This window comes from Pipra filicauda, unplaced genomic scaffold (assembly GCF_003945595.2).
Source record: "Pipra filicauda isolate LSUMZ 115617 unplaced genomic scaffold, ASM394559v2 scaffold72_size3293161_pilon, whole genome shotgun sequence".
Lineage (NCBI taxonomy): Eukaryota > Metazoa > Chordata > Aves > Passeriformes > Pipridae > Pipra > Pipra filicauda.
Window position 1 is genome coordinate 721601 of NW_024104898.1, and position 23504 is coordinate 745104.

The 23504-nt window shown below is 36.3% G+C and overlaps 1 protein-coding gene and 1 long non-coding RNA gene across 4 annotated transcripts in view; one reads left to right on the forward strand and one right to left on the reverse strand.

The window, feature by feature from the left end:
• BIRC6 (baculoviral IAP repeat containing 6) overlaps positions 1–23504 on the forward strand; it is a 171858-nt gene that overhangs the window by 125981 nt on the left and 22373 nt on the right. The window lies entirely within an intron of this gene.
• LOC113995187 lies at positions 3762–7971 on the reverse strand. Its single transcript, XR_003543295.2, has 2 exons — positions 7183–7971; positions 3762–6075 (listed from the first exon to the last, which is right to left on the reverse strand). It is a non-coding gene; the product is annotated as an uncharacterized LOC113995187 (long non-coding RNA).

Here is a 23504-nt window from a genome sequence, read left to right on the forward strand (position 1 = left end):
CAAGCTCGTCTTTGACACTGCCATAGGATACCAGTATTAGAGGGAAATTGCAAAAACGATGACTTCTGGAGGGATCATCTTCTCTGAGTTAATATTTGAGCCAGATGCATTTAGTTGGAAAGGAGTCCCTGAAAACAGTTCGTCTTAGTGATAATATGCGAGGCATAATTCCAATGCAGTAATTACTGTTCAGTTCAAAAGCAGACAGATAATTTTCACATTAATGAGTGCAAGTTGCACATGATGTGGGGCTCTCAGTGTCACTAATGTTGAGTGTCAGGAGACACAGCTAACACAAGCAAGACAGAGGTTGAGAAGCTCTGAAGTTATGTTAAGCTCTGGTACAATGCTTGTAAGACTGAAAATTTCACTTAATGTCTTAATAGTTGAAACCTTTCAAATATGGAAATTACTTTTTTATTAGTAGTATTATTTTTATTTATTTTTTGAAACCTTGAAGACCAGTGCAATGTAGTAGAATAGATTTGAGTCTTTCCTGATAGACCTTTATCTAATTTCTGGCTTCTCTGTCTTGAATACCCGTCTCTTCTCTGGTAAGGCTGAATAGGAGCCTGGGGAGAGTAGGAAAGGGAACAGCATCAGTAGTGACATGCATGTACATAGTATTCTAATTTTCATACTGGTGCAACTTCTGCTGTCAAGAGGTACTTTCATGTGGAAGGAGCAGGTGACTCTATTCTTCCTGTAACATGCTAGTCTGAGAAATTAGGATACTGCATACAGAATCCTAACAGAATGTTCCCAGGTTCTGGCACCCCAGTAGCAACAACCTGTGCCCAGCACAATGGTAACAGAAATAAGCAATTTTCAGCACCTCTGTAACTTTCTCAGACTTTAATGGGTGCTGGTGGGACCAGTTAAAGGTTAGCCTTATGCTTATTCTTCTACTAGATTTTAGGGTTTGTTGTTGATGGTTGCAATAACAGTGATCTTCACATATCTGTGTATGTGCCATATACATACAATTATGTGGGAAAAAATTGTGATAGATACGTGCAATGAGGCTGCTGGCGTGCTGTTCCTTTTCTTGCACAGTAGGCTGCTAACACTGTGGTGATATAAGATAGTAAGTATTTTGGTATTGATGTGAATTTTATATTTTGATTTCATATGTTCAGTTAGCTACAGATATGGTACATCCTTCTTGCAAGACTGTTTTGACAGATTGGCCTATGTCACAGTTAGAAATCTATCTAGGTTTTTTGTTGCTTGACTATATTTTACCATCGTGCTTAATTTACCCATAACATACATGGACTAGATTGTTATCTAGATTGTTGTAGATTAAAATAATATTGATCAGATAGGGAGTGCTCACATAACATTTAATCTGTTAGAAACCTCACCTTGAACCAGATGAGTGCAAACCAGATTGCTCTGATACGTTCTGACGCTTCATCTGCATCAGAGTGAGGTGATTGTGAAGTCCTTGAAAACTGTGAACTAACCACTTTCATTAATTTCCATAATTGCTTTTTTCTTGTAGAGAGGGAAGGTTTATCTATGAAGGACTTTCCTATTATGCAAGAGAGCTCTAGTCACAAGGAGCAGTAACTGCTGTAATCTTCACTGTTTCTTGATGATTTTTTTGCGTTTATTTCATATCTTGTTATGGCATTACCATGGCTTTTATTATCTCTCATTTTGTAAATGAAAAAAGTTTATCTTTGCAACATGGTGAGGTTTTTTTACTATGCCTGTGTTTTTTATTAAGGGCTTAATTCATATTTACATGTGTAAAATTTATGTAGTTCTTAACTTCTGTATCATACCCCAAAAGCTGTCATGTAAGACCTTTTCACTGTTCTCTTGTATCTAGCACATTTCGTTTGAAAGAATTATTGCTATTGAATCTCTTTCAAATATGTGAACACTTCTCTCCTTGAGCAAAATGCACAGCAATAAAATTTGCACTGTGCAACAAGAGGTTCCTAGCAAACATTTGACCATCAGATTCTAACTGGAGTACATGGCTATCTTGAAGGTCTAGATTTTGCTGATAAAAGTAAGTTACTTGACTGATGGACTTCGGTTTATGAAGACTAATATAAGCTAGTATTTTCAAGTGGGAAAGAAGAAAGGAGCATTTATAATACTCTTTTTAGCTAACAAGGTTTATAGAGATAAGGCAGTGGAAGGGAGTCATGAAACAGAGAGAAAGAAAATCAAGTGACTTCTAGGACAAGGACTGTATATTTTTTTATGGGCTTGGACAGTAAAAAGCCCAGTGAAGCTGGGATTTTGTCAGTGATACCACAATTAGGTAGGCTCTTCTTGCTTAAAAATATAGTTGTACTGGTTTGTCCTTAAACTACTATCTAGCAAATCCTGAGATAAATGAATCGTGTTTAAAGTCAAATATTGAGAGAAGTTTGATACCACCTTTTCCTTGGAAAACAGACTTCATATCAAATTGTAGAATTCTGCTTGAATTCTCTTTGCTTGAATTCCCAGGCTTACAGAAAGCAGGCAGTATTGTGATTTTAGGTGAGGTTTTCTGCATGCTCCTTTTTTTATCCACCCTTCCTTCTTCAGTGGACAAAGAGTCTGTGTGATGTGATCAGCATAGCTTGTGATGTTAGATTAGCTCCGTCTTCCCTGAGTTTGACTGCTGAGAAGAGACGATGCATTTCTGTGGGAGAACTTTGCTGAAAGAATTTTGTTTACTGACCAGCATGTTTCACTTCATGAGAGTCCAATATTTGCTTCCAATGCACCTTTCATAGTTTACCAAGTACTGCCACACCATGGACCTGTAGATTCATTAACAAAAAGTTGTGCTGCTCTATCCTGCTGCCAAACACCTCATTGTGAACTTTATTTAGTAAGTACTATGGACAAATACATTGAATGTGAATGTACTGAATTCTTTTTTCTGCCTCTTTTGATGTACCTTTGTTAGTTGCATCCATAAAAGTCATACTGTTCAGGCCTTGGCTCCTTACCTCAGAGCTTCAACTAGACTAGTTTGCCTGCTGAAGGTAGAGTACTTCTTTTCTATTAATCATATTTATTCTCAGGGCATTATATGGTGTTATTTTACTTTTGCAAATAGTCCAGTTCCACTGAACTAAGTTGAGTACCCTAAAGCTGGTACACTGAGCTCTTAATTTGTCCATCACTGGTGATGTGCTGCTGCAGCATAAATGTTGAATCATCACACAACCATGCTTTTCCCTAGACTATTGACTTTTTACTGTGCATAAAGAGAGGAAGTTGATATTAAGATTTTTTTGTTGTTATTGAGATTTTATGCATGTATTGGATTAAATGTATGAGCACCAGAGTGGTATATCAGAGCTCATTTTACATATGAGTTAGACATAGGTCCACATGAGAATAGAGCACATGTGTTACCTGTTGAGAGAGAATACTGGACTGCTGTTTTAAAACAAAATATAACTTGTATGCTAGGGCAATCTAATGATAATGTTACCCTTTGACTTCCTTCAAAGGGTCAAGGTCTTTGCTGTAAATGAAATTGGAAGTACAGTGGCAGTTTAGATAGACAGTATATAATTACTGGAATTAAAAATTCTCCTAGTCTTCATTAATGTTAATGAACTCATTCATTGGTAAAAGAATAATGCTGAACCTTTGCCACATTTGCTTATAACTTTGGGATTGTTTTTTATCTATTTTGCTGTTGAAATGCTTACCAAGAAAAAGTTGCTGTTTTTCACTCCAATGCTGGTGTACTAGTTGATTCACAATTTTGAGAAGAGAGCTGTGCACTGAAATGGTATGAAATAAAATTGTTTATTTATTTCACAGAATCTACAAGTTTTAAATAACTTCAGGATCAAAATAAACAGCAGTAATTTCTACCTGAATTTCAGTTTTCAGGTTCTTGTAACCTTTCATTTTAAGACCCATCTCAAATATCCTTGTATTATGAGATTAATGCAATAATATCCATAAGTATGTAGATATAAGAAGTACATAGAAAAAATTAATAATGGTTATATCTCTTCTGTAGTATTAAATAAACATTAGCAACCTGCATAATTTCTCTAGAATGTAGCTTAGTTTTACAGAATGCTTTGGTGCTTCATATACTAAAAATAAGTATACATTACTAGAGACTTGCTGTAGACTATGGATAGTGAATAAATTTTCTTGTCTGCACGTGCTTCCTTCCAGTGCAGCCTCAGCTGTGTTTATCATTTCTTCTGGTTGAGCCAGGATTGACTCAGAGTTGCAAAACCAGAATATACCATCTTCTACCTCATTCATCCATAAATCAGTGTTGCAGTGTGGTTTCTGCAGCTGACTGAAATATCATTGCCAAATTCATTCTGTTCTAGATCCCTGACCTTATCTTATTCATGTGCTTGTTTCGAAGTGACTTCCAAAGGCTCAGCTGGTTTAGCAGTTATGAAATTCTATACAGTAATAAACTATCACCTATATAAGTGATGTATTTCTTTGCATGTTGTTTTATGGAGGGACTGGATGTAACTTTGCAGCCTAGGAGAAGAAATTGAGCTGATTTTTAGAAATGCAGCTGTTCCATTGTTCCACTGTGGCACATGTAATAGTAGGAAAAGTATTCATTAAAATCAATTTCTTGGTGTTTTGGTTTTGCTGTTTGTTTGTTTGTTTTTTTTTTGGTGGTGTTTATTTACTGTGTTTTTAATCCTAAGCTCTCAAAAGTAACTTTTGTCTTATAGGATGTATGTGAGATAAAATCACATATACGAAAACTTCTATGATCTTAGACTATCTGCAGCTTTGGATCTAATTCAAAGACATATGTAGGTTTAATTTAAAATGTGGAAATAATTTCATCAATTTCAAGTAGTAAATTGGACATTCCATGAAGTATGCGTAAAAGTTGCAATTTTGGGCCTCAGTCATAAACAGTGCAAAAAGGGAAAATGTCTTCAGGACCTCGTCCAGAAAGGGAGAGTACAGTCTTCTGGACAAAGGTTATTAAACCTGTTTTCCATGAGACACCTTGAATCCTTGTGTGATATGTCTTACGTGGAAATAAGCATCAGGATGAAAACATGAGAATTGTATTTGACGTCTGTTAAGCACATTCAAAAAATGGCAATATAGAAAATGTAATTTAAGTTTTTTTCATTTAGAGAATATGTATTAGTGTGTCATAGTTATTAATATTTCTTAAAAGAAGTACTAAAACTATTCTTTATTTTTTCACACCACTTTAAAGGATTTTTAATTAGAAAAGCACATTGTCTGTATAGCATGATGATTTCAAATACAGATTTAGTAAAGGCAAGAAAGTCTAACCTTTTTCAGCTTTCCACAAGACTAACAAAAATGCTGCAGAATATAGTCAATAGTTAAAATTTTATTTATAGTATTACAACTTGTGGTACAACAGTGTTCCTGTTTCCACACTTATCATACATTAATGTAAGTTATAAGCCTAAATTATGGTGGTCTAAAAATAAACCCCTTTTTGTCTGTTTTCTGGTCTCAGCTATGAAGAGACATACTGCATAAAACCACAGAAAGCATCATGGGGGCTTGCTTATATTTGTTTATATATTTAATTTATGTCTTTCTCTGTTCTGATTATTTTCAGTGTTTGCTTACATTTCTATCTTGCATGTTTGCTGGCAGTAAAAAAGTGCCATTTCTGATCCTGCTATTTGGATTTCATCTGTTGCCAACAACAAGTTGAATATTGTCTGCCTTCATTTACATAATGTAGCACTCCAACTGGGCTTACAGAGACATTTATCAGCACCCTTAGCCAGACACTTTGCTCTGGAATGTATTTGATAATCCTTTCAGACAGTGGAGGTTTTTTGCTTTAAATTTAGAAATCATTCTTGCCATCGCAGGTCTTTGCACTGTGTGATGTGCAATTGATATTCAAAAATGTCATCAAAGTGTAGTGTAGATATACACAAAAACAATAACAAATAAATTGAGCACAGTTCCAATGATTCCAAGCAGTGCTAAAATAGATTCTTCTTTTTCCTCCTTTTCCTCTTGCCTTTTTACATCTTCCAGTGTTGTGATGGCAGAGGTCCCCATTTTTCCTGCAAATGCCTTCACCAGTATTCTGGCAGCTAGCTAGAAAAAAGAAAGCAAATGGTAAATCTGGTCTGACAAACATGCGAGCTTTGATCTTTTTAAAAACAGTTCTGTAGTTCTTACACAACATTTCTTAATGCTGTGTTTATTCAGTTGCATTCATCTTTTGTTTTCTTTTTGTTTTCTTTCCATGTTAAAAATAATTGTTCTGTAGATACAGATTTGATAGGAGTGAAAAATAGCTTGGTGCTTCAAGCCAGTTATGCTTTATTATAAAAGAAATTTAAAATTTCTCTTTAGCCAAATAATTTATTTCCTTACAAAACATGAAATTGATGAAAGCAGGTATGTGAGCATTGTGGAATACTCTGAAATGCCTGGGGAGGTTATGTGCATTTTCGACCATTCTTAAATATTTAACTCCATGGTACAAAAGCAGTTGAGAATGGTAATGCCTGCTGTTTTCAAATGTGTAAAATATGCCTCCTTAAAACAGTATTACAGTTGTTTTTCACCAGTAGCCTAAGTAGGCAATTGCAGGTAAGATCTTGCCCTTTTTCATGTTTAATAGATCAGCTTTTGGACATCCATGCAACAGTAAACATTTAACAGATAATGTGTATCTCTTCAAATATAAAGGTTTTTGATATATATGCTGATTTTTGCAGTATGACAAAGAACAGTAGTACTGTTACAGTGGCAAAATTCTATGCAATATAGGAATTCAAGGTGGACATTTCCAGATGCATGTGATTTATTATCTTTTTTTTTTGTTGCAAAAGTGAGGTTGACAGGTCGTTTCTATTACTTAGCTGCTCTAGTACTCTTAATTTACAGTCAAATATCCTCTAGAAACATATTCCCTGTAAAATTATGTTCGTTGGTGACTGAGATGTTGATCTTATATGTAATCTGCCATGCCGTTTTAGCTTTATTGATCAGAAATTTGATTGGGATGTCTACTACTTCACATAACTCCAATATACTGAAGATTTACAATCATATTTTATAGTGCAACAGCATTTTTCTCTTCTGGCAAATATCTTTAATCATTAGAGATTAACGTATTTCTGCTGTGAGTCTAATTAATGCCATCAGCTCAGAGCATATCTTACAGAAAGGTAAAATATAAAAGGTATTTCTTACCCTACATTGCATCAGGAATAAAATGTCATCAGACATGCTTCTTACTCGTCGATTCAGTGGCAAGCCAGGCTTTTATCTTCATGAAGGGGCTGCTCTCCTCACTCAGACAGATCAGATAGGAGCACAAGCAGTTTCTTGATGAAGTTTATCGGTGAGGATAATAACGTTACAGAATCTTCCAAATGACTGGTGTTCTCTTTCAGTAATCCACTAAAGCAAGTGTAGTCGAAAAACAGTAAAGCTCTTTCTCATAATGATCCTCACTGTTGACTAATTCCCATTAAAATTGTGGCTTTTTTTCCTTCGATGATGCAGAGCAACAAAATGCATGCTATTCTGTTTTGTCTTAAAAAAAATTACAAACAGCTCCTGGTTTTATTCAGTTATACTTAGTTATTTATTAAGACTTCAGAAAAACCCAGCCTTTGATTTACTCTTTGTGGCAGCCGTCTGAAGAGGCTTTCTCACGTTGACATGCTGTAATTCCAAATGCAGCGAACTACGTGCAGTCACACTATGTAATTTTAGTCCAGCCTGAAAAAGGATGAAAAGAAGTCTGCTTTGCTGGCAGTAGTGTGAACGCTGTCACACACCTGCATTCAGAGCCTCTGGAAAGAATTCCAAGGTATTCTTCAGAGCATTGCATAACTCAACCAGGCAAATCTGAAGAGAGGAATGACAGTGGCTTTAGTTGCATACTGTGGTGAGCTGTGACATTGATTAAACATGCACTTGGCACTTGCTGAATAAAGAAGGAGCTACGAGCCACCCTTGCAGACAGTGAGTTGCATAACAATGTGCGATGGCTCTGCTGTTTCATTGTCAGGCCAGGCACATTTTAATCCTATACCAACAGAGAAAGTGTGTGGTGTAAAGAGGAGTAGAGTTAACTGTACTTCTGGGTTTTCTGAGGAAGTGCTGCGTGACAAATGGTGACATTAAGGCATTCAAGCTGAAACAGTGTTTCTGCCTTTTGTCTTTTTATGCTTTGTTTGACAGGCAATTGTTTCTATAGGAAATACTACTTCTAATGCTTTTTCTCTTTTATTTCACCACCCAAAGAATGCAGGTTAGTATGTAATTAATGAAAACACACACTTAAAGGAAAATATTCCTCTTCTGATTTCACAGAAACCCTCAACACAATTTTTTTCCTAGGTAAATCAGAAAGGCAATTTTTTCCTGTCCAGTTGGAAAGGGGGGAGAACTCTGCAAAGTCTTCTCCTCCCAATCTTTTCAGATAAAAACCCCCCACAATTTTAATAATCTCTGCAAGCAGCTGTGTTCCAAATCATTTTATTCAGTGGCTTTGGTCTGTGAAGCCTACCAATGCAATGTGTTTTCATTGGTATAGCATAGCTTCTTGATGCAAAGGCAACCATATTTTACATATATCAGAAAATTTATTTTGTCAAAAATACTTGCAACATCAAGCAATTCAGAATTCAAATGTACAAAAGTGTACTTTTGTATATGTATATAAAAAGTCAAAGCACAATTAATTACATTGAATTTAAACAGTAGGAATGTAACTGGAAACCTTGATAGTTTTCCAGAACAGTATATTTTAGAAATTACAAGGCATTGCTTGAGATTCGGTTTTCAATAATCTTTTAGTGAGAAAGCAGATAGTAGAATCATTATTTTAAATTCTTCCAATTTCAACTGAATTTACATTAAATTTTTTCTCATTATTTTTCTGAAGTGTCTAAGTACATTTCTTAGTAAGAAACAAAACTGCATATATTACATGTGCATTATTTTAATAATAAATACCATGTTTGAAGTACTGTATGGTACTTCTGCATTATTTGCCCTTTAGCCTGAAAGTTACGTTGCCTCAGTGAAATTGTTTGACTCTAGAAGATTTAACTAATTAATTTAAATTTCTCCAGCATAGCTTCCTTAAATATATATTCTACTATGTGTATATGGTCTTTCATTTCAAGCTCTTGCTATTTTCTTATTCTAAAAAGGCTGCTGCATCTTCACTTGTTCTTGGAATTTTTTTGTGTCTGTATATCTTGAATATATTTTTGTATTCATTTAGAGCCATTCAGAGATACAAAGATGTGAAAATCTTCATCTGTGTATTCTGACCATTCACGTTCCTGAGAGTACCTAGCAATAACTGAATTTTCAAGTTACCATATTAACCCTCACACATTAAAAGTCAAACCCTTTCTTTTGTGAAAGGGAGAAACGGTGCAACATGCATATTTTATTTAAAGATTAATGATATATTTTCAGCTCCACTGCAAAGAACTAGCTAATTGAGGTGTTTCCACAGAGAGCAGAAAAAGATTCACAGGATATTTGTTGGCCTGGTTATTGCCGTGGTTGAGGTCTCATGGTGGTCTGCCATTTTCATAGTTGTGATGCAAATGGCACTTGAGTGGCTACAGGGAACTCAGGGAAACAAATCTCTCTGGGATCCCTCTGCACACAGTCGAGGGGAGAGAAGCCTCCTGCACACCGTGATTCAAGTCCAGCATTTGCCGTGGTTTGATGGGATTTCTCCCCTCACGTCCTTCCATTGTATTGACACGTGTGTCTGTGCGGACATGCTGTAAACAGGTTTGGAAAACAGACCCAGCCAAAAATAAATCTCCTAGCACAGTACAGTAGGAGGGGTGGGGCAGTAGCTGCTTAAGCTGTTACTGGGGGTAAACAGTTGCTGTTTGAGAATTAAAAAATAAAAGTTGTCAGGCTTAACATTTGTTGGTTATAGGAAACGCAAGGAATTCATCCACGTTGGGTGGAAGCTGGCATTTACAAATAACTTCCTTGTAGCTACAGTGCATCTCTATTGTGAGGGGAAAATTTCATGCAAGATTTCTCACGAGTGAAGTGAGTAATACAGATTGATTTGAAAGGGCCTTGTTTTATCCATAATATTTGATGGCATTTGTAAAGATGGGGAGATATTTTACTTTTTTTGTAAAATAACATTAGCGTCTGGGAGGACCTTTTAGAGAAGTCAGTAATAAACCCACCTCTTTTGGACTGAACATTACATCGTTACATGTAATGTTCGATGTTTGGGGTTTGGACGGTAGTATCCAAAATCATCCTAAATTTAATTCTGTTACTTCCATTTAGGAAGAGCTTTCAAGCACTTAGTAAGACTTTGGCGACTCCTTGGTAACTGATTTATGTAGTTTTCCAAGAGCAGAACAAATTTGGTTGATTAGAGGTCACTCTGTTCAATACTGCTGATGTCACTTCTATTGCATGGGAATTAACCTTACGCAATACAAATGTGTGTCGTATTTTAAAGATATTCATACTTCAGAGGAGGTTGCCAAGCTATCTTGTAGAAACTCAGTGGTATAAATTCAACAATTTACAGTCTTGGTGCTTTGATGATCATTATCCTGCTATACGCTACTGCCACGAGTAATGCAATACACCCATAACGCGACAATTACAAAAGGGGCAAATACTCTTAACAAAAGTGTATATGTTCTTGTTCCTCATGTATTTTTATGAATTCATATTATTTTGATTCCCGTGTACTCTAAGATTATTCTATATGCTGTATTTTTTCATTAAAATAGGATGTTTTGAGTGAGATATAGCTTACCATTATAGAGAGAAAATACTCTGAACAAGATTGCAAGTTAAAGTAGAATGTAAAGGAAAATTGGGAGGTGAAAATAGAGAAAATAATAGAAAGAACTGTCTGGACTTAAAAATCTAGTTAGGTTAAAATGCTGTAATGAAAACCAAAAGATCGTGCGTACATCAGTTGTCCATGAAGACTGTTTCTCCTTGTATTTGTTCTTCATTTTCCCTAAGATGCAGGAAGGTAGTTGAAATGTAGTAGCACACGCTTCCTGTAGGTGATGCATTCTGGTTTTCTTCTCTGACAACCTCCACAAACTTCTCTTTATGAGGTCTAACAGTTTTTCAGTTAAATTGCAGAACAATAGAGCAAAGCTGTGTCTCTTGGGAGATGTAATAGTATGCACAAATTAAGATGAACTGGTTCACTTAGCATAAGTGAGAAGTGGATAGCCACACTCCTTTTTTCCTTAGTTTTTTTCTTTTTTTCTCTCTCTCCTGAGAACTTAACACAGCTAATGTTTTCTTTGTGGGAGCTCTTATCCTATTTTTTTATGATACAGATTGATGTGTGATGCCCTTGACTCAGTAGTGATGAGCATAGCCAAATTTCAAAGTATTTTTTACTCTTCTGTGGAAAAAAGGAAGAACTCAGATCCTTCATCTGTAGCAACACAAGTTATTTTTAGATTTCTTACTGTACTCATTCACAGCTCTTTCATGTGTTACAGCTCAGCATTGATTTGATGATTTTGACACTTCAACTGTGTGTCTACATCTTGTGTTTTCCTTCAGATTGAGGAATTTCATTGCCTTTTGACTATTGTCTGGGGATTTTCCTGATTTTGTAACTCTAATTAATGACCCAGAATATCCTTGGAAAAGTTCAAAATTCTCTCATAACTAGCTACAGAAGTTCCTCTAGTAAGTTCCTACCTGTCAGTCTTCGCTTACCAGGACTTTGCTTGTTCCAGTTTCTTGTATTTGCTCTAAAATAATTCTATGTTAAGTCAATTAAATGGACATGAAGTAGTACCAGTTCTTCTGCCACACTCCTTTCAACACCAGCTTCTCTTAGCACTGGTCAAGCTTGACCCGTTTTATTGTCTGTGATCATGGTCAGAATGCACACCAGTATTTTGTCAAGAAAAGTGATGTTTGATGGTTGAGTAAAAACTTAGGAAGAACAGCCAGTTGACCTTTGAAAGGTGTCATGTGGCATGCCACATATTTGTTTTGAGGGAACTATTTAAGTCAATGTCTTTATGAACTGAAGCAATTCAGAAGTAGGTGACTGATGAATGGTCCTGAGTTAGAGATGGGAATTTCAGCCCCAGCTGTGTGGGGTGACCTTCTGAATGTGATGGAAGGGAATGATGGAATAAGAGCAAGAGGCTGTTTTTTCTTTTTCAGATGCTGGGCAATCATGATTTTTTCCTTTCTTTATTGGTATCAAAAAGAATCTCTTGTATTATACCTTTATAAAGTGTTTAGTAACTTATAGAATGCTTCAGTTCTGTTTCAGTGCTGTTCTCTGCAGCTCAAGATGTTTTTTGGAAGTATTTCTACACACTGGTTTGAGTGTAGGCTTCATGCTTCTGTAGGAGTATTAGGACTTTCAAGTATTAGTTTTTTGAGCTGTCATGTTCATAGATTTTGGTCTGTCAGAAGAGTCTGTTAAGTGACTGTTGGGTCCTCACTGGACAAGCAAAGAGGAAGCAGAGTAGTGAGAACTGATCATGGTCCAGCAGGATGGCTCTCAGAGAACTACAGTACTACACCAAGTTCCACTTTCTCCAAAGACCTTAAAGCATCATACCTTTGACGGACAAGAACTCCTTTCTCCGGAGTTTTCAGATGACTGATCTTGAAAAACAAAGCAAACATAGAGGATACCACCATTCCAGCGCCTTTTACTACATTTCTTTCCTCTGTTTTGTCATCCTTAGTTTTGGAATAAGAAGATGAAAATATTACCTTGCAAACTCTCTTATTTTCTATTGCAAAAGAATATGAATACATGCTTACTATATTTTCAAAGCATTTAAAGTAGCAGACTGTTTCCTAGTAGATAGTGCTTGTGGATTAGAATTATAACAGAATTTTTTTAAATGTCAAAACTGATTATCTGTTTGAGTGGTTAATAATATAAAAGATTTAGGAAAGCACAAATTATAAATTTGTACTTTCAGCTCCACTGTGTTTCAGAAATTTGTTGTAATTTATAAGGAGTAATTATGTATTGAAACATCATGGCATTGAAATCTTTGAAAATTAAAAACGTAGCTGTTATGAGGAATGAAGCAGCTTAAATTTGGGTTGTAATTAGGTACTAGATTGCATGACAAATAAAGTACTTAGTCTTTTCCAGACTGAGGTTTGCTTCAAAGAGCTAATGGAGGTATTTCTTTCAACAAGTCAGTATTTAGCAAAGATCACTGAGAGACTGGTCCTGCTTCAGTCTTTATCTGTTTCTGTACTGCACATTGTTTTATATGGCTTTTAAACATAAATTCATAAACAGGAGGGCTCTTCGTTGATTTATACAGCTGCATTTATACAGTGTATTTTGCAGCTGCACGTTCAGAGCATACCTCAGACTAGCTTGCAACCTCTGGCCCCACTCACTTGATCACAGTGAATTAAAGTGCCTGTTAAATTTTCCAGAAGGAAGGGATTTTTGTGGTAAAGATGCTCAAGAAATTATCAAATGAGAAATAAGAGGGGTAAAGTTTAGATTTCAATGGGGCTTCTCGCATCTCACGTTGTTCTCCCTTCTGCTTCTCACCCACGTAGTCTCTTCCATATTCTGCTACCTAAATGACAGCATATTTCACTCAGGAATCAGGAGTGGAGTGAGGCTTTTGTCTGTCAGTTTTTAATGGGCTTTAAATAAAAGAAATTTTTTCAAATGAAGGTGCTTTACAGGACAATCCTGAAAACATAAGTAAACAAGATTTCTTTCTCATCTGAGACCACTGCATTTCTGGACCTTTGTGGTTACAGCATAAAATGACTGTCTTGAAAGCATGAGCGACAGACTGCTTGTGTGTCTGTATCTGCCTGCCAAGGACTTGTAATTTTTTACTATTCCCCTTTGTATCCACTTAGACATAACTCTGCTGGTGCTAACTGGAGAGATACTTTTTTTGACAGACTTTTATGCTTTGCACTCCATTGTGTAATATGTTTTATGTAAAAGGAAACTAAACTATGATGTTTGCTTTCCTGCCTCCCACAGATGAGTTATCTTTTTTAATAAGCTTTCAGGAGAAATGCAGTTAGATGGTGATCCTTGATACAAGGACGTATAGAGGCTAACAAATCATACATGAGATGCAGCTGTTTTTCATTTCATTCCTGAAATTAGTTTCTGTATGTTTTCTTGAGAAATAGAAGGTATGGATGGTTGTCTTCAAAAGTGTTTGGTTTTGGCCATGAGTGTTCCATGAAATTCTCTCTGCCAATGGATGGTCAGCATCTTGTGATAGCTGTTTAATTTTGAGAAAACAGTACAGGTCACTGACCTGTCTGTTCAAGGCACAAGGCGGTAAAGTTTCTGCTGTGTTTAATGTGGAGGGAGCTTAGGCTTTCCTGGGCCATTTATCTCATTGTGAAAGCCCACGAGCATTTCATCAAGGAGCTCATTTTTTCCCTTCATTATCTCGAAGCCAGCACTGGTAGCTGTATCCCTGCTCATAGGACAAGACTGGGAGTCTGTAAGTACTGGGCTGGTTTCCCCTTTGAGGGTAATTGGTAAAGACGTTTAGCCAGCCCTTTAAAATTGGAGATACCACCTTGCATCTTTCGAAATTTCCAGTGTAAATGTTACTGGTCCTACCATTTTTTTCTTATTTTACTTTAGTCAGACAGGACATCTCAAGTGGTTTCATTTAGACTTGGTAATTACAGTTGGGAATATGAGTACTGGGTGTCTGGAATAGATTTCTGTGCAGCGCCACATGCTACAAACATTTACAGATTTTACTGGAGGCATTAAGAATTAATTGTAAAAATGATGCCTTTTATTACCAACAGTCTTTTTTGAGAAGAGAATGTGACACCATACTAGATGTCCTGCAGTTGCATATTATATAGCAGAAATGTACCATGTGCATCTTTCCTATTTTTGTAACTCTTGTACCTTCTTGGTAAGATACAGTAACCGCGTAGGGGGCACAAATGTTTTATGATATACAAGAGACTTCTGAATTTTTTCAATTTTTTACTATTTTTTGTCTTCTTCCAAGTTAGTGGTTTTGTCAAGTAGTGACAGCCCAATCAGGTAAGCTGGTAAGAAGTTGCTGACCAAAGAAACTAATAATCCCTTCTGTTCACGTACAGAACAGTTTACCGGGGTTGGTCCTAGACATTTTTGCTTTGCCTTTACTAAGAACACGCTAGAGTGATAGAAGTTCTGTTTTGCATGGGCTTTGCCATCCTGGCCAAGCAAAATAATTAGATATTTAAGGCAGAATGAGATGCTTAAGTAGTCTCCTTTCTGACCCCTGAGGACGTGATCTTGTAGGTGTGCTCACACATAGGGAAAGCTCATCAAAAAGCACAGAAACTGCACATCCTTTTATTCCAGTAACGATGTTGGTGTCCTCTGCTGGACTGAACAGAAGACCCAAATCTTGGCCTTTTTCCATCTACTGAAGCAATGGTTTAAAAGCACCCCACAACTTCATTATCTAATTTTGAATTTCTGCATTGATTTCTGCAGCATGTGCAATAAAATGGCAGGTTTCCATCTTATTTTCGATTCCCATCTTATTCTAAAATACTAGTGACTGTTTTATGGCCTGGAAGAGGTAACACTTTGACTGAAGACTATTTCAAGGTGGCTGCTTGCCCACTCATCTGCCAAAAATAGTGAAATCACTATTCCCTCCTCCAGGGATGAAGGAAGCCAGATTAACTCCTTTAAAAATCCTGATCCATGTTCTTGGAGCAGTGATACCTTTCTTTTCATCTCTGTGGAGTGCTGCACACTTAAAACACTTAACATGAGATGGTAGGCAAGCTTCTACCTCCTGATTTGTTTTGAATTTATTTTAACTTTTTCAAGAAAGGCTTTGTCTGCAGAGTATTTAAATCTTATATTTTTCTCAACGGAAAATATTTTTCTTATTTCCTTGGCTAAGTGGAAATTAATTTGACACTTATAGCTTACCTTTAACATTAGATTTATTTCAGTACATCTACCTCAAATCCTTTTCGTCTTACTAAATGCCATAATAAAGGGCTGTATTAGTAGTGAAGGTTTTTTTTCATCCCTTGATCAGGCAAACAACTTTTTCTCATGCAGTCTCTGAATGCCTTTCTTTATATGTATCTTCACATTTTTAATATATTTCTTTTATTTATGCCTTTCTATGTATTATTCTGTCTGTATTGGATAATATGGAACATTCCTGGGACTTTACATTGGTTCTTTCTTACCCTTGTTTTCTAGATTTCGATGCAAATATGATTTACTTATAGCTTTATGCTTTAACTGTATTTCTTCATATTTTGCTGGTTTTAAAGAACTGATGTTGCATAAATCCAGCTATTTTTCAGAGGAGAGGTTCTTAAAAGTTGCAGTGAGGTTGGATCCCATGGCAGTATGTACTTACTCTTCAGTACTTACTCACATCCTTTCTACACTGATGCCTGCTAGGCCATTTTTTCAATCAAACAAAACAAAAGAATACACAGTTTTGCAGTTTTAGATTCCATTAATTATTCTTACCTGTTGACGTATTCCCCAACCCCCATATAAGATGGCTCTGGAGCCTCCAAGAAGCATCTCTTCATTACCTGGCCACTTTTTCAGGGTTTTTTTGGAGTCCTGTTTAATGGCAGAGAGTGATTTCTCTAATGGATTCCATTATCAGGAACTAGAGTGTGGCATTAAATAGTAATATGTCCAAAACTGAGGATCATATATGGTTTTAATAGTCACTTATGCTTTAAAAGATCAGTTTGGTTTTCATGTCTTTAATATTTTTTTAATTTCTTTTTCCCGTTCTTTCAAAATACAGGAAATTGTGTCTGTTTACTCAACTGCACACACTGGCCTAATGAAATAGTGCCTTACACTTTTTCTGGCAAAGGTTTTCTTCTGAATTTGTGAAAAGTGTTGTTTGACTTTACTTGTAAACAAAAATTTCCTGAAAATACTTCACCAAAATCAAATATTCTTTAAAAATAGGCAAACCAGAAATGGTTAAGAGCATTTCTACACTACAGATGACTGACCAACTACCTTGAGCAATGCATTTTGCTTCTGTAATTGAGCACAGTTTTCATTTGCTGTTGCAGTTAAACTGTTATTTTTTTTTCAAATATTCTAGAAGACACAAGCCACAATGCCAAGACAGACCAAGGTTGTTAGGCCATTACTTTGTCAGTGATAGTGGACAATAACAGATGCCCATGGGAGAATATAGGGATGGGGCTAAAATGCAGATGCTGTTTTGGTATTGCTACTATGTTGCCAGGGGTGGTGTCCCCTCGTGTATTAGCCTTTGATGGCCTGTTCTTGCATCAATTTACCCAATTACTTTTGAACCTGTAACAATATTTACTGCCCTGACACTTAGTGCTAGGCTTTTCCAAAGCTTAATAGTTATGTGTTGTGTAGTGTATGCTCTTTTACAAATGGCAGTGTTTCTTCTGATAGTGTGCCCACTCATTTGAATGTATTGATCGGTCCAATTCTGTTCACTTTTCTTACCACTCATAATTTAAAAACTATGTCTTTATGATATCCTTCATTAGTCACTGAGACTGTAATGCCTTAGTTTGTTTCATTTTAAATAGTGCTCATTCTGTACCTTGCGTCGTTTAGTCTCCTTTCTCTTATCCCTGTTCCAGTTCTGTCGTGTGTTTTTGAGAAAGGGGGAAATGCACATGGTATTGAAGTGATGATTGAACGCAGTCTCAATAAGTAATTTCTAATTTATCTTTACCTTTTGTAACATTCGATCTGATTTATTTTTTTGACTGCTAGTGGGCTCAGTGCTGATATAAGAAGAGCAAAATTTTAAGGCTGTATCTGAACAATAATAACAATAACTTAGAGCCTTACACTGTACCCATTAAATTCAGAGGCCCACCCTTCTTGCATGGTTTTGCTGCCCTGATATGGGATTTGTAACTCATGACCTGTAAGGAGGCTTAACCCCTTTCTCCTTCTTCATGATGCAAGGGACTAGTCTCTTCTGATGTCATTTTTTCTGATACTTACAATAGTACTGTGAAAATGCTGGTGTTGTTCTTATTAAAAAAAAAAAATTAAGAAAAAGTCAAGCTAATTAAATAATTGCAAGATGACAATATTTAAAAATCTTTTGTTTTATTTTTACCCAAAGGCTTATGTATACTTAAAGAGATCTGATTTTGAATTACTCTGTAGGCAATCTCTTTTTGTATCAGAACAGAGGAGAACACAGGGTGTTAATTAGGCCTATTATAAAAGAGGCTTGCCCTGGGTTGATTCTGAAACAGAAAATCAAGAGGCAGCAGAGCACGACGTATTTGGAACTGACACTATTGCCTGCAGCATGGACTGCATTCATAGATCATATGTTTGCAAAGATGCAGTAAAGGGGCGCTGAGGAACGGCTCCAGTTTTAAAATATTTAGCAAAAGGATGTATGGCCTGTTGGAAAGACAGTGTGTCTCATCCATGCTTGGCAGTGTTTGTGGCCAAAACACTGTGTCTGAAGGTTTAATTAAAAGTCCAAAATGAGTGTTTCCTTTTTGTGGTTTTTTGGGTTTTTTTTTTTGAACAGTGTTGTTTGTAGCAGCTGAGAGTCTTTAATATGATAATGAGATCCTCAAGTCCTTAATTTTATCATGTCTATAGGTTTTAAGTTTGTGAATAACATACTTAGGCATCAAAAAATATGTCCTCAGTAATTACTAAGCGTGTTTTAGAAATGGTGTAAAATTGACAGAACTTCAGGATCTACTTTAAATTTATTTGGAGGTTAAAAAGGTACTGCAGTCTTGTTCTTAATATTGGTCTTAAACTTTTTAATAAGTAGCACAGTAATGAGAATGACTTATTTTACTTTTAGTTTCTTAAGCTGATGATACCGTGTCCTTTAAACTTCATTACTATAAAAGAAAAATATATCTCCTGGAATACAAAGGTATATTCTTGGATTTTTTTTGCAGGGGAGGTTTGGATACACTATAGTAAATATCGAGCATTTGTGTGTGATATGAATAGAACAGTTTTATAATATAGTTACTCTACGTAACTGTCAGTGGTTTTCTTTCACATTGCCTTAAAACAGAGGCAGGATTAGATGGCTACTTTTGGATGAATATTTAACAAAAGACAGTCATTCATCTTTCCAGGAAGATAAAAAGTCTCATTGAAATAGATCAAAAACAAAATAAGAAATAAAATTTGAAGGCATCCCCCTTGGTCACTGGAAGCTTTACCCCATGCAAGAAGGAGGCCTTCCTTACATTTCCTGGGTATACATATGGGTTCCTCCAGAATACGTTTTTTTTTTCCCAGTTATTTCCTTTTAATTGATCATTTAATTGATGACCATCCCTCTCATATTTGCAGTGGCAAATCTCTTTGAGAAAACAAATAAAAGGGACATAATTCGGGAAGAGTTGCCATTGGTGCCTTCTGCTGTGGTTGCACAACCTTCTTTCCTTCAACAAAGGCAGAACATCAGTCGTGTATTGGTCAGAAGTAAAAAGAAATTGTACATAAGAAAAAAAGTCATTCTGTGGGCCTCTAACTGAAATTCACTAAGTCTTTAAATAATGAGTGAAGAAAATTAGAAATTATGTACAGGAGATAAATTGAGAGCATATATACAGATAGACAGCTTTTCTCGTAGCACAGAAGCAAGGAGGGTCTTCATCTGGCAGTGCCATATATTTAAAACTGATAAAGGTGTTGATTTATTTTTCCCCTCAGGTGTCTGGTTTGGGTTTTTTTACATCAAGTTTGTAGGTTCCTTTGGGGTAGGAATTCTGTGAGAATCACAGTGGGAAGGTCTTCATATTAGATGCAAGTAAAGCAGAACTTTTCATCATTTTCTTACAAATTATTCATCTGTATTTGTTTCCTTAAGTTGCTGTAAAGTGTGAAGATTTTTTTATACAATGGATATGCTATATTAATAGTTTACTTTATTTTGGAATAAATGTCCTATTCTTTGCAATACGTTTTAAATATCTTTTGCACCTTTGCAATGGAAATAAGTTTTATAATCTTATTCATAGCCAGTTAAGTTGAGCTGAGGATGTTAAATCAATTGCAAAAAAAATTTATTGCTGTTCAGTACTGTCTATTTAACGGGCCATTAGGCCTGGCTATTCTTTGTTTGATATTGTATAATATTAAAGGAAAGCAAAGTAGTATTAGACTCAGTTGGGCCATTATGTTGTTACAGATATATATGACATTTAAGATGATGCCTTGATCTTGTGAAGACCTGTCCTCATATGCCTTTTCATTATATTGAGGTTGTAATTGCATATGGGCAGTCTTAGGTTTTTGTAAGAAATAGATCTATATTAGTGATGAATAAATAGATGTGTGGAAAACAACTGAAACATTCTCAAATCAGACACAATCTTTGAATGTTAATAGATTGTTTCCCAGGAATAAGTAGGCTTAGGTTAGAAGTTTTAAAAAATGGGATCAGTGCCTTAATATCTCATGACCTTTAGGCATGTGAAAGACTGTAGTTTTCAAAAGGCAGGATGCTCAGCAGTTTGTTTAAGTCAAGACTTCTTAAAATAACTTCAGTCATACTCCTCTTCCCTCCACCCAAATCAGACTGATTGTTACTAGCATATAAGGGAGATTTAGTTTTATGAAATATCTTAATTTTTTACCTGTTTAGCCTTCAGTGTCTTTCTAAATTGCAAACAATTGCTTCTAAAAAGCAAGAGGCTTAACAGAATTGTAGTGATTCCAGTAAAATTTGACCTTTATTACCCAAAGGAATGGGAGACCTTATCCCCGTAACCATGAGATGTTTTCCAGATGTTTGCCATCTCTACCTATCTTAGTAAATGGCAGTGACCCTGCTGCTATTTCTGCTTTTCTTAAATGCAACAGAATAAATTTAGATCTAAGATACTTTTTTTTTTTAATGGGAATTAATAAATATGTAAATATGTACACTGCCTGTTGTCTCTGAACTTCCTTACTAATTAGCAGGGACAATAAGACATTGTCCTGTTTTTTGGACATGTCCACTCATAATTCTTGCAACTAATAAAGATGTTAATAAAGATGCTGCTGCTAGAGTTGCCTGTGGTAACACTGGAATTCTAGCCTTCAGGAGCACTGCTGGCATCGTCTTGCTGCCCACCCCGTGGTGATGTTGACCTGCTGTTTGTTCTCTGTCACCTCCTGGCCCTGCTCCCTCACCCTGGGCTGTCACAGCTGCCTGCGGGCCCCTGGCAAGGGGCTGTGGTGCGGGTCTGCTGCAGCTGGCTGCTCACAGTCCAGGTTCAGCAGCAGTTTTTAGCCTTGTGCTCTGCTTTATGCACTACTGGTTGAACTCGTTGACTGCTGGTATAGCCAAAAGGTGAGACCTTCATGTGTATTTAGTGAATAAGTTGAGAAGCACATGGCAGGCTCGCAGGGGAAGCAGCTTTGATCAGGTGGTGCAGAAGCCATGTTTCAGGCACTTCTTCCAAGAAAACACTGTTGTCACCAGGCAGCCCTGTCCTGACAGCCCTGTTCAAGGCAGACAAGGAAGCAGGATAAAACCTGAGTGCAAATCCCTGCTTTGAGTCTAGTAATGAAATAATTCAATCTTTTCTTTTGATATAACTACGTAGCATATTATAGTCATTTGAAGAAATGCTCAGGAAACCTAGTGAACATTCAGGGCTCTCGGGGGCAGCAGTTCTATTTGAGAGTTGACAAGGGGAGGCTTCTGAACTGGTCCCTGGTGCTGGGAGTTGGACCTTCCTCAGCACTTCACTGCCTCGCAGAATCAGGGAGCACCAACAGCACAAAAATGGACGGATGTGACAGACCCCACAGCTGGTGTGAGCCTAACAGCCAGGACCGTCCGGGTGTACTCAGTGCGGGAGCCTGAGAGCACCAAAGTGAGCTCTTTGTAAAAGGTGTTTGTCGTTATCTGGTATAACAGAGGATCCATCTGCCATTTCTACAAAGTCAAGAATTTTAATCTCCCTTTTTCATTTTCTTAGGAATGCTGTGTATTTGCAGTTTGGTATGCTTATGTACATGCCTATATAAATCAAACTGTTAGTGCCTTCTTACACAACTGAAGTATCCATATAAAAAGATTCTGACATATTAAATGTGTGCTAATGGTATTCAAATTATAACTCTGCTATAAGCAAATGTATTTGCTTCTATTTTGTGGTGTGTTGGATTTTTTTTTCCTACAAAAGAAGCTACCTTATTAATTCAAATAAAGTGTTAGGCTACACCTTCATTGCCCACTTCAGCCAGGCAAAAAAAAATTAGGTGTGTTCCCAAGGAACAGCATACTTTGAAGAATACAATGGATTACTTTTAACACTTGTTCTTCATTGAAGTTTACATTTGCTTTAAATCCATATTGCTGCCATTGTAATTGGCAGGATACCTGTATATGAGGATGATAGTCCATTGCTTCTATTTGATGGAAGTAGGCTTTTTTTAATGTGCAGATTTGTATTTTATATTTTAATTTGTGTTTGTAGTATTTTAATTCAGTTCTTTTAAAGAACTTCATTACAGGATCTAATTTTTTTTTAAAAAGCCGTATCATTTATATTTCTGAAATACTCTCCCTAAATATATACATAATAATATCTAAAGGAAAGACATCTATCATAAATACCAACTAAATATGCTGCAAACACTAAAAGCAGTAAGGGTGATGATGGAGCCTGCGTGGTACAGCCTGAGGTTCTAGTTGGAACACTGCTGGACTTGCTAAGCCTCTCTCAGTGCAGAAAAGTGCTGTTAGGACAGCTGTAGGGACAGCTGGTCACACCAGGAGGAGGTGGACAGGTTAGCAAAGAGCAAACCTGGGCCAAGGGGGTGATTTACAAGAGTGTCTTGTTGTCCTAGTGGCTTAAACACTGTGTCTTAAAAATTACACAGAGCTTAAAAAAATGCTCAAGTCTTTTTCACCTATTTTAGAAAGCAGACCTATATCTGCAGAAAACATACACTGTAGTCAGCTTGGCGTTCTCTTTCAATTGAAAGCAGAGTAGGAGCAAGGAGTAGATGAACTGCCAAAGAAAGATAATAAACAGTAATTTGCCGATTTTGAGTTCTTTACAGCAAGTGTTTCCGATATTATCTAGATATCCAGTCTTGATGAACATTTTGGGGATTCAGATTGGGTATGGAGGGGAATTCTTGCATTTTGGAAAGACAAACACACTTGCATGAGTCATAATTCTTAGTAAGTATAATAAAGGTTCTGGAGAAAAATAATATAAGACAGATAATGGTATAAAAAAATTGAGTTTAGCAGAATCTGGCATTAAGGTAAAAGAAATTAGTATTTGTTCCCTAAAAGGTTGTTTAAATTGAAACCAAGTGAATGCATTTAATTTGTTTCACATGGGAACAATTGCAAAGCAGTACAAGTGCATTGAATCTGCTAAAACCAGAAGTCTCTCCTATCTTTCTGGAAAACATTCCCATTTTAAAGTTATGTTTGTTCAGTTCCCTTCATGACAGTAATTTTGAACTTAACTATCCATTTAGCAAAGGAGAGGGCAAGCCAGCATTGAAGGAT